Source organism: Octodon degus, unplaced genomic scaffold (assembly GCF_000260255.1).
Source record: "Octodon degus isolate 3935 unplaced genomic scaffold, OctDeg1.0 scaffold00112, whole genome shotgun sequence".
Classification (NCBI taxonomy): Eukaryota; Metazoa; Chordata; class Mammalia; order Rodentia; family Octodontidae; genus Octodon; species Octodon degus.
In genome coordinates, this window is record NW_004524688.1 from 8,116,340 (window position 1) to 8,128,546 (window position 12,207).

The window sequence follows — 12,207 nt, forward strand, 5'->3', positions numbered from 1 at the left end:
TAGGGCCAGGCCCCCTGTGAACTTCATTTTAATAAAAATTCTGCCTGAACAGAACCCCAGTGTTTCAAGAAATAGTACAGAAAATCAACAATGTTGTTTTTTTTTTTTTTAGTACCAGGTATTGAACTCAGGACCTTGCACTTGCCAAGCGAGCGATTACTCTACTGAGCTATCTCCCTGGTCCAGAAGATCAACAATTGAGATCCCATCAAATTAAAAGTTTTTGCAGAGCATAGGAAACAACAGAATGAAGAGACAACCTACAGAAGGGGAAAAAGTTTTGCCAATGATTCCTTCAGACAGAGGACTAATATCTAGAATACACAAAGAATTCAAAAAAATTAGAACCCCCCCTAAAAAAAAGGTATCTAAAGCATATAGACATTTCTCAGAAGATATTCCTTTTTTTTTCCTTTTGGATTTTATTTATGTACATAAATAGAGACATGAGAACAAGGTGTTCTAAGGCTTGTACATTATCTCTAGGCGAAAGGATTTCAGATTAGTCTACTTGCAGTATGGCATCACCCAAGATAACCAAAAGGCCTACTATAATTTTTCCTGAAGAAAAAACCCAGCTTTCTACATTCATTAGTGCCTTCTTTGCCACTTTTCTGTAGAAATACTGACTGTCTGGAGTTTCCAGTGTTTCCTACAATTGATTAAAATTGGCAGAGCATGGAGTTGTCTACTTATTTCCAGGTGAGCTCTTCACATTTTCTGGCTTCTGGAAGTTCTCCTTCCACAAATCCTGCACGACTATGTATCCTCATAAATCCCAGTCACACAACTTCTCCCCACTGGCCTGGATGAATGAGATAGCTTGTTGTAGGCAAAAGATGGAGACCAATAATCCTGTGAAACCAGGCGGATATACCAGCTTCTTTATTTTTGAACCTCTAGTGAAAAGGAGTACAACAAAGCCAGTGAAACCAATAACACCGAGTCTTGGAAAAAAACCTGGGGGAGCATTTTGGAGATATTCATAGTTGTCTGAACCAAACTTTGCATCTTGGGTTTAGTTTGGGAGTATGTTTCCAGCCACCAATTTGTATTTGGCTCTCAGTGATGTCGGATCTGTGAGATGCCTTCTTCAAGTTGGGTTCTTGGCTACTCCATGTATAGAGGCTGACCCTCAGGCACTGAATAGAGTGACAGCTCATCAACCTTCATGGAGTTTTTGTGAGGCAAGTCCTTTTTGGGTGCAGTGTAGAATCTGAAGGTGAGCAAGCTCAGGCTCGCCAGGCCCACAGATTTCTGAAGTACCTTGAACATGTCTCTGGCAGTGGCTGCTCCGGCCTCAGAAGATACTCAAATGACCAATAAATACATGAAAAAATGCTCAGCATCATTGCCTGCGAAGGAAATGCAAATTAAAATAATGTTGAGGTTGCATCTTACTCCAGAAAGAATGGCCATCGCCAAGAAATCAAATAACAAATGCCAATGATGCTGTAAAAGAAATCCTTTTACATTGTTAGTTGGAAGGTAAACTATGAATATGGGACAGGGTCTCTTCCTATTGGGCACTGGGCTAGTGACTCATTTGGGCTCTTTCGAGGTGATTGGTACCTATTTAGAATATCAATCCCTGATGCCCATCCCTAGGGAAGTACGTAGCTGTGTTTCCTCTTTTGTCTTGGTCTTGAGGTCTGACTCATATGGGAATGACTGTCTCTTTCAAGTTGCAAAGTCACTTTGTCTTCCATCTTGTCTCCTTGAGGGCCTGGCCCTGTCTGACTGCCTACAATATTTCTTTCTTTTTTTTTTATTTTTAAAATTTATTTGTTTATTTATTTATTTAGTGTGTGTGTGTGTGTGTGTGTGTGTGTGGCCAGCTCAGCCCACCAGTGGGCGGGGCTGGCTGGCATGTGGTGCTGGGGGAATGAACCGTGGTCCCTGTGCTTTGCTAAGCTTGTTCTAAGTAGGTGCTTTAGACCACTGAGCCATCTCACCAGCCCTATTTCTATCTAATTCAGCAGCCTACAACAGTAGCAGAAGGCCCAGCACAGGGCTGAAAGGTGATTTCTATTTTAAATTGAGCAGGCCAAGCTGGCAGCAGTGGGGACTGGTGGTATTGAGAGCTGCTAGCACTCAGAGTTCAGCGCAGCTGGCACTACAGGAGTTGGACTCTGCCTTTTCCTGATTTCTATACAAATTGAGCATAAGAACCCTTGGCTGATTGGTGCTAGTACTATGACCTCAATGGTTTAAATGACACAAACTTATTATCTCAGCTGCAAGCAGCGGAACACACCTTTAGTCCCAGCTACTCTAGTTTGGAGGCTAAGGAAGGATTACTTGAGCCCAGGAGTTCAAAACAAAACTCAGCAACACAGTGAGACTGCAAGTCAATAAACAAAAATCCACAGTTTTAGAGGCAAGAAGTACAAGATGAATGGGTTGGCAATGTGGAGACCCTTCTCAGGCAGTGAAGGGCTCTGGTGACATTCTAGCAGCTGCTGGGGACATTTTTTTCATCCTGGGCATGAGAGGCCTGTAATGGCTTGTGTTGGGCTCCAGCTGGCTTCCCCCTGAAAGTGTACCCACCATGTCTCAGCCTCATAGATCTTCTCTTAGGCTACCCGGGAGTGTCACTTTTGTTCTCTGATGAGCAGCAGGGTCTCAATGGCATCTAGAAGTGGCATATTAATGAGACACGGTACATCCTGGATTCTGTGAAGAGGATGCTGCTTGAACTGTACCTCCTACAGCACATGAATGAAAGGCAAAGAAGGTACCCCTGTAAGACCCAACAGAGCCCCCAAGTTGGCTAAGGAATGGCCTGTTTCAGAGCAGGACAATATCCTCTATGGCAGTGTCCAGTTGAAAGTTAGATCTATCCTACAGACACATCAGGCCTCATCCTTCCTTTTCCATATCTTTGGAGGTCCTTATTGTTGCAGAATCTGTATGGAACTGGGTAGAAAACACTCTACCTCAAGGAGTTTGCAAGACAATTTTATTAATGCTGGTAGGCTGGTGGGAACCAGGTCCAAATCACCACACTGGCTAAGAGTAAAATAGCAAGTTATATACACTTTGTAAGCAAGAAGTACACAGTCAACAACAGGTTAGTTTATAATTGGTTACATATTATAGAAATATAGGTATGAGACAAATGCCTAATGTCCCAAGGGAGCAGGGATTAATAAACAGAGCCTGGGGAGAACTGTTGTCTCACTTATAAATTCGGGAAAGCTGGGATTCAAGGCTGTAGATAACAGCTTGTCCTGTTGGCACCCTGTTCTTTGATCCCTTGCTTGGGATGTTAGCTGCTAGCATTTGTGTAAACCTGGTGTTAGGCAAATGGTGGCGGTCCATAGAGAAAGTAGTCTGTGTTCACCAAAGTAATTATGCACATATGAGATGTCTCTGTGGCTCCAGGCTTGCTTGGAGAGAGACTAATCTCAGTGAGACCTCGGAAGCTATTCATCAGGTCTTCTCATTTCTTTTGGCACTGACTTGTAACTTACAATACATATATTTGGTCACACATTGTCAGCGGATGTGTTGCAGGCAGGACTGAAGGTCCAGGGGAAGTCAGTGTCCTGGCAAGCGGGTAAGACTAAGTGTGACCTTGACAGGGGTAGTCTACCCGTGGTAGACAGTCCCTGAAGCAGGATATGTGTACAGCATTGTGCAGCTGGCCAGATAAAGCTGAGTCAAACTGTCTGAGTTGCAGCTGGGTAGTTTAGTCAAGGCTAGCTGAGTTGGATGGCTCAATTATGAAGCTATAGTTTAAAAATTTCCTCCTATAGTAAGAACCTATCCAGGTTCTGAATGTCTGAATCATTTTTGGGGCTTTGGAGCAATTCAGGGCTTCTTTATGAGCTGTCTTGGGCGTCAGTATTGTTGAGAGGCTAGAGGCACTGGGGTGTATTAAGAGAAATGTGATTTGCCTGGTGATTAAAAACAAATGTTTGTGCTACTCTGAGACTCTCCAGAAAAGTTTAAGTTCTTTGCAATTCTGAAGAGTGATTGCTACTGTGACACAACATGGCCCATGTAAGTGAAAGTCCCCTCTGATTTTACACAACTGTCCTCAATTCTCTGGAGCAACTTTGAACAGCATGATATTCGCAGCTTCTCTCCATGTGTTGTAGGCAGCTGAATTAGAAATACTATAGGCAGGCAGACAGGGCCAGGCCCTCAGGAGGCAATATGAAAGACAGGTGACTTTGCAACTTGGAAAAGACAGACACACACCTACGGGCCAGACCTCAAGACAAAAAAGGAAACAAATACAGATACATTCTTCCCTAGGGATGGGCATCAGGAATTGATATTCTAAATAGGTATCAATCACCTTGGAAGAGCCCAAATGAGTCACTAGCCCAGTGCCCAACAGAAAGAGACCCGGTCCTGTATTCATGTCCACTTGCTACATGACTCACTTTCTCATTCAGTACTGGATTTAATCAATTTTACCTGAGCAATGATGTTTGTAATCTTGACACAGGGAACCTCCAAATGACACAAGGAGCAAAAACTGATCACAGAGTGGATGACCTCCAAATGATATAGGGGAAAAATGATCTCCCAACCTGAATGGTACCTGGGATGAGTTCATGTTCTCTAAAACTGAAGAATGAATTTTAGGGACAAACGGAGGTTATGAGCAGAATAGATTTATGGGGGGGGGGGAGAAAGCTCTTGTCCAAGAGAGGGACAGGAGGGAGTGAGGGACAGGAGGGGTCCCGAGTGGGTTGTCCCCTGGGATGCTATCTCTTTCATGGACTTTTGTAGAGGAAAACCATGTGGTGAGGTGGGTTTAAGGTGGTGAAGAAGACATGGGAACTTGCTTAGGTGGGCATGGGGTGGGACAAAACTATGGTCAACCAATGAAATTATAAGCACCATTGCACAGGTAAAATTGATTAAATCCAGTATCAAATGGGGAAGCAAGTCACGTAGCAAGCAGGCATGAATACAGGACAGGATCTCTTCCTGGTGGGGGTTGGGATAGTGACTCATTTGGGCTCTTTCAAGGTGATTGATACCTATTTAGAGTATCAATCCCTGATGCCCATCCCTAAGGAAGTATGTAGCTGTGTTTCCTCTTTTGTCTTGGTCTTGAGGTCTGGCCCATATGGGAATGTCTGTCTCTTCCAAGTTGCAAAGTCACCTTGTCTTCTATCTTGTCTCCTTGAGGGCCTGGCCCTGTCTGACTGCCTATGATATTTCTATCTAATTCAGCTGCCTACAACATTCCCCCCTCTGAAGACGTAACCTGAACTGCTATGAGGGAATCATGAGCAATGACCGCTCTGGCTTCTTCAGGCTGAAAGGGGTAGTAGTGGTGAATCGGCAGTCAAAGATACTCTCCAGAGGTTCTATCTAAAGGCCTTCAATAGACAACAGGCATTTTTATCTTGGGTAGGTGGAATAGCTTTAAGTGTGGAGGAGACAAAGCCAAGAAACTATTAAGCATGCATGGGCCAAATAATAACATCAGCGGAATAATTATGAATACAGTCAAAAATTATTTTTACCAAGTAGACAATAATAACTTTCCATAAAAATGCTAAAGATAGGGTCCAGGGGTCTCAGTATTTTACTTACCATTGATTTGATATGTGATATTTTAAACAGATATTGAGTGGCTGGTGAGATGGCTCAGTGGTCTAAAGCACCTACTTAGAACAAGCTTAGCAAAGCACAGGGACTGTGGTTCAATCCCCCAGCACCAAATGCCAGCCAGCCCCACCCCCTGGTGGGCTGAGCTGGCCACACACACACATAAATAAATAAAGAAAGAAATTTTTTTTAAAAACCAGATATTGAGACATTAGAAGGATCTGCCATTTATTTATTTACTTATTTCTATCTCTCTTTTCTTTGTGTGTGTGGCAGAACCGGGAATTGAACTCAGGTCCTTGTGCTTGACAGGGAAGTGCTTATTCCACTAAGCCATCTCCCTAGCCTGAAGGATCTGGAATGCAAAATAACCTTCGAAAGTTTATAAAAAGACTTTTATAATTATAGTTCTAAATTATAATTTATAACTTTTTGTAGGTTCATTAACAGAGATCTGTTAGACATAAAAAGATTTAATCTCTTTATCTTCCATGGCAGTTGGAAGATAAATAAAATAAGCTGGCCAATTTCATTATTACTGGGGGTCCATGAATTATAGGGCCTAGCACTGAGTACTGTCCAGTTGGCAAGTGGGCCCACTGTCTAGGTAACTGACAAATCTGCAAGAGCATCTATTAAAAGTTTAACAGCCTTTCTCCTTATATTGGCAGTTAACATGGACTCCCTCAGGCTGAGAGGGGAAGACCCATGACCACCTCAATCTGAAACTTCCTCTGACTCCATCATGTACACTTTCTTTTTTTCCCTCTGTAGCAGCTTTGTATGTTTTTTGCTTGAAATGTCCCTTCTCTCTGTCTGGATCCAGGGAAGCATAACTTTTTCCTGTTTCCTGACTGGCCTTCTTTCCTGTAGGCTGCTAGTATCACCATTCTCCTTTTCCATCTATAGTTCCATTCTGTATCCTTTCTACTATGCATCACCTCAACTGAGACCAGTTCATTTCCACAAACCCTTTTTAACTTCTGCAGCTTGTTTCAGATACCTGGGGTCTACTGAGCAACATATAACTTTTTGGTTTTAAGGCCTCTTGCAGGCACCCCTGCCCGAGGAATGTGAGGGCAATTTCCCCTGTATTGGATTTCCTGACATAGTATTAGACTGACAGAGGGAGCGTGTTTTAGGGCAATCAGCCCTTCCCAAGGAACATGAAGATAGCTTCTCTTGTAATGAGACAGGAAACCCTGAAAAGACTCAGCTCACCTGGGCTTTATGAGGTGGACAGTGAAGGCATTACTATATGTCTCTATAGACAAAATCTGGTGGATCTCCATAAAAGGAATCTAAAAGTAATCAAGCATATTCACTATAGGTTTTACCTGTACGATTATCTTGGTTTTGATATCTTCTAAGAAAGAAAAAATTTTCTGAGAATTTAGCATGTATAATCAAAGCATGAGCATTCAAGCTAACAGGTAAATTTATAAACTTTTTTGAGGCATAGCAATTGTAACTCACTAGCTCTTAGACCCTTTTATTTATGGAATCTGACAGTTTGCTATAAGTCCTTCTAGCTTTAGTGAAGAGAGACCATACCTGTATTTACTATCAACATGAAATACCTGAGTTACATCAGAAATCCACCAAATGAACTTATACACTCATGAAATACATAGCATTCATTTAGAATAAACCAATGTCCCATTCAGTGTTTTGGATATGGCTCCCATTGTAAGCAAGGGGCACTGCCAAAGGATTTCTCCTTTTAATGCTGCGGCTGAGTTTTACATCACAAATACAAGGCCTGGCTCTATCTATAGGCTTAAAGCTATTGGACACTATAGCCAGTGTCTTTAGAACTTTTAATGCTGACAGGATTTATCTGTTCTTGGGGAATCTGTTTTAACTAGTGAATTTTTTTTTAAGTATTATACATGAACAATATATATTATATTCATAAAACATCAGTCTCAGCATCATTTTGATTAGTAAGCAATCTGAATATATTGTAATATCTCAGTTACAGCTAATGCAATATATCTTCCAAAGTCTGTTTCTATTGAGGTAGATGATTGGAAGGAAAGTCAGGGTTGTAGAAGGACAAAGAGACCTATGCCAATAACCAGCAATAGGCTGGGTTTTTTCCTTTAGTAATGATTACTCAGGGCTCCTCCATGCAGATTGCAGCTAGAAATAACAGTCTGGCCAGAGAGAGGATGCAGACCCAGGCCCCTTCAGTCCTAATGGACCACCTGAGAAGCTGAGTGTGAGATCTAGGGCCTCCTGCTCAGAGTGCAGTCTCATTTCCAGTGGCTACCTCTGCAGTCAGGGCCTGGCTTGTGGGGCCTCTTAAGGCAGTGCCTCTTATGCTGGCAGGGCTTCTGAAAATAGTAGCAGATGAATCTCATCAGTAGATGACCTCATCGTTGTTGAGCTCTTCTTGGAGCCCAGAGAATCAGACTTAGGGTTTGTTTTGAGGCCGCAATAATGACAGCCATTTTTGATCTCTTTGCTTTCTCTTCCTGGTCTTCTCCTAGTTCTGATTATGGGAAATTGTTTCCTTAGTGTCCTATAAAGTATCAAGTGAGTTGTCTGGAGCAAAAGCTATATTTTGTAGCTCTTTCCTAATATTTGGGGCTGATTGAGTAATGAATTTACCTGTAAGAATAATCTGTCCCTCTATTGAATTAGGATCTCAGAAAGTATGCTTTAGCAGTTCCCTATTAAACATTCTAAGAAATCAGAGGGATGTTTCGCTAAAATTTAAAATAGCTAGAAGGCTTGGTTTTAGTTCTTAGAACTTCAAGAATACACACTTTGAAGAACATGTCTTTTCTAGTTTCTTGCCTGACTATTAGGCCAGCAGGAGTCTGACTATTTGGGATCAAGTGGGAACAGATAGTTTCACTGGTTGTCTATCTTCTGGTCTTTGAAAATTACCAATATGATAATCATCTCCAAATGCAATAGCAGCTTATAATGCTGCCTGCCTTTCATTAGAAGTCAAAGCTTGGTTTAAGATTAACATTGCATCTTTCCAATCTAACTTTTAAGTCTGAATAAGTCCTCTAAAGACATCAATATACTTATCAGCGTCATCTAAAGATCTTCTAAGATCTGACTTTATCTGTTTTAGGTCACAGAGAAAAAGGAACATGAACTCTGGAAGTTTCAAAGTGTCCTTTTCTGGGGGCTGGGGAGATGGCTCAGTAGAGTAAGTGCTTCCCTGGCAAGCGCAGGGGTCTGAGTTCAATCCCCAGTTTCACAGTTACACACACACACACACACATCCTTTTCTTTCTTTAAAGGCTATTGTCCTTGGAAAGTTTGCATAGATTCAGCTAAGAATGGGTGTAGCCCTGTAGAGGCCTGGATTACAGCTGTTTTAGAAGTCTCTACACCCTCTAGATTAGAAAGCTAAATAGGGGAAACCTTACTTTCAGTAATGGTGGGTGAGGCTGTGCTTAACGCTGTCTTGTCCTTAGGCTCCAAGACAGTGAATGCCTGAGGCACCTGAACTGCCTGGTTCTCCTGTAGCTCATGTCTACATTTCAAAACTAGATAACAGTGACTTTCTGAATACAAACAAAATCTGACCATTTTGCTTTTACAGTATCATTCTAGTTGTAAAAGTGTCATAATTGATACTTCCTCTGCATTCTGTTTTGGCTCTGGGGGCTCATAGGCCATGCACATGCGCAGAAAAATATTAAACAGCTCTTTTTCAGCATGTATGAATCAAATGTAATGATGCATTCTAAAGGAGCAAGAGACTTTGTGAAATTCCCATCTGGAATGCAAAAAGAGAGAGCTCTAGATGTCTCCAGCTTACCTCTAATTGATTCCCCCTCAAGGTGTCCCATGAGTAAACCATTCCAGAGCAGGTGGGTGCTCTTGGAGAGAGGAGAGACAAGATCTGACCAGCCTACCCACCCTCGAACTGGTGCACAACTTTTGTCTCCCGAGAATTTCATGAACCATGCAAACCGTGCACTTACTCCTATTGAATATTTGTACAGCAATTGAATATTTGCAAATATGTTATAGTTAGTCTAGGAACAGTAATGTCTACATGAGGAAGCATAACTATTCCATAAAAAGGTGAATTGGAAGCAGAGCACATTCCCTACTGTAAAACAGATCAACTTTGGAGATAGAAAAAAAGAGACAGTTGACTGGAAGAGCTTTGCACTGAGCTCTAGGGCAAAGAAATCTCCAAGACACTTGTGTTCTTCCATCTAGTCACCAGGGCAACCTTTCCTAGAAGGACTAGGCTATATTAAATCTTTGGAGCTCAGAGGTAAAACTTATGTTTATCATTGAACAATCACATTTTACATATTGGCAAAACCCACATTACTTTAAGGTTGACAAAAATCTTTCTTAAAGCACAGATGTAAATCATCCCCAATACCCGCTGTAGGATTTAAACTATTGCAAACTGCCTCAGCCTAATTTCTAAAGAACTCATTAAGTTGTTCTATTGAAAACCTCAGGTAGAATTCCTAGTTTACTAGCAGAAAGAGAGAAAAAAAAAGTACAGTAGCGGGCCGGGGAAATGGCTTAGTGGAATAAGTGCTTCCCAGGCAAGCACAAGGGTCTGAGTTTGATCCCCAGTTCTGCAAAAAAAAAAAAAAAAAAGTACAATAGGTACATCGAGATCTTTTAGTCATCAGGAGCCTTGGAGTTTCCACCAAGGAACGTTTGGGTATGGCCATAACCCCTCAGGTGTTCTCAGTTTCTACTGGCCCGCACAACCAGAGCTCAATCTCCAGAAAGGAATCCAGTTTCTCTGGTCAACATTCCGTAAGCCATTGGCTTCAGTGGGGATTCACCAAAGAATGGCTCAGAAAACCTGTCTTCTGCTTCAAGGAGTAGCAGTTGCTCCAGGAGCATTTACTAGCTGGCCGAGTAACCACTGTTCATCCAAGTTGCATAAGGGATAGTTAAAAGCCCAAACAAGATCACTTAGCATTTTACAGAGAAGGTTTTAAACTCTACAACTTAACTGTTACACATCTATATGCTATCTAGGCCTAGGAGAAAAGGTTGGAAATCCTCCCTCACATTAAATGCGTTTTGGTCCCAGAAGTGTGCTGCTTTTGGAGATAGCTCCTTCTGTTGTCACGCAGAAGTTGGTTCTCTCTACTACGTCTCCAATTTAGCCTCTTGAAGGAGACCTGCCCAGAATACCAAGCTGGCACATGGCTTTTACACATGACCTCCTGGATGGGCATAGTTAGTCTTTTTTTCATCTGATCCAGAGATGGGGTATATTTCCTTTTTAAAATGACTTCTATGTCTTTGGCATTAATAGATGCTCATTTTCTAAGGGCTTCACTTAGTTGGAACAGTCTATATCATTCTCCTAATTTTATATGTCTCTAAAAAGGAAAGTACAAAGAGGTAGGAAAAGAAGGAGTAAGGTCAAAGGAAGAAAACTGAAACAGAGCAGGCCTGACATTACCTCTACCATGTAGTGGGGGATCAGAGCCAGTTTGCCCCAGTGAAGCCTGTCTTCCAAGTCTTTAAGAATGGTTGCTGACCTAATGTCATTCAATTGGCAAAAGGAGTCCCATGTTTCATATACAGGCATATATATTTTCTAAGTCTGAGCTAGATTTAAAAGTCCATTTTATAGAAATTTACATAAAATCCACTAGGAGGCTTTATAACTTTACTCTCTCTAATGCTATTGTCTAAAGTCAAGCAAGGAATATAAGTACATTGAGTAACTAGTTCAAATGCAACATATACAAGTACACAAGTCATAAAATGTCCCATTAAAGAAATATCATAACCTCTTAACATTTCCACATTTTAATTTAGATTTACCGACAACATTTTGACCAACATTAAAAAAAAAATGAGTCAAAGCATAAGCAATTTTAAGCAATTTTGACCAAACTATATAAGACAATACTGTATGAGGCAAAGCATAAACAATTATGAGCAATGGGCCAAGACATATCAACATTTGAAGCATAAAAATTTGTTACCTAAGCAAGTCCCAATCCAGAATTTATGAAAGAAAAGTAAACTCATATCTCCACCCAGTGATCTCAGTGGGACCTCCAAAATGATACAGCAAACCTCCAAATGACACAGGGAGCAAAAACTGATCTAGGGGTGGATGACTTCCAAATGATACAGGTAAAAAATGATCTCCCAACCTGAATGGTACCTGAGATGAGTTCATGTTCTCTAAAACCGAAGAATAAATTTTAGGAGCAAATGGAGATTATGAGCAGAACCGATTTATTTGAGGGTAAGAAAGCTCCGGTCTGAGAGAGGGACAGGAGGGGGTTCCGACTGGGTTGTCCCCCAGGAACCTGTCTCTTTCAGGGACTCTTATAGAGGAAAACCATGTGGTAAGGTGGGTCTAAGGTAGTGGAAAAGACATGGGAACTCACTTAGATGGGCATGAGATAGGACAAAACTATGGTCAACCAATGAGATTACAAGCACCATTGCACAGGTAAAATTGATTAAATCCAGTATCAAATGGGGAAGCAAGTCACGTAGCAAGCAGGCATGAGTACAGGACAGAATCCTTTCCTGTTGGGGGTTGGGTTAGTGACTCATTTGGGCTCTTTCAAGGTGATTGATACCTATTTAGAGTATCAATCCCTGATGCCCATCCCTAAGGAAGTATGTAGCTGTGTTTCC

At 41.6% G+C, this 12,207-nt stretch overlaps 1 pseudogene; it reads right to left on the bottom strand.

Annotated features, from left to right (window-relative positions):
* Positions 1 to 688: 688 nt before the first annotated feature.
* LOC101576674 lies at positions 689 to 1,275 on the bottom strand (annotated as a pseudogene).
* Between the last annotated feature and the right edge of the window lie 10,932 nt (positions 1,276 to 12,207).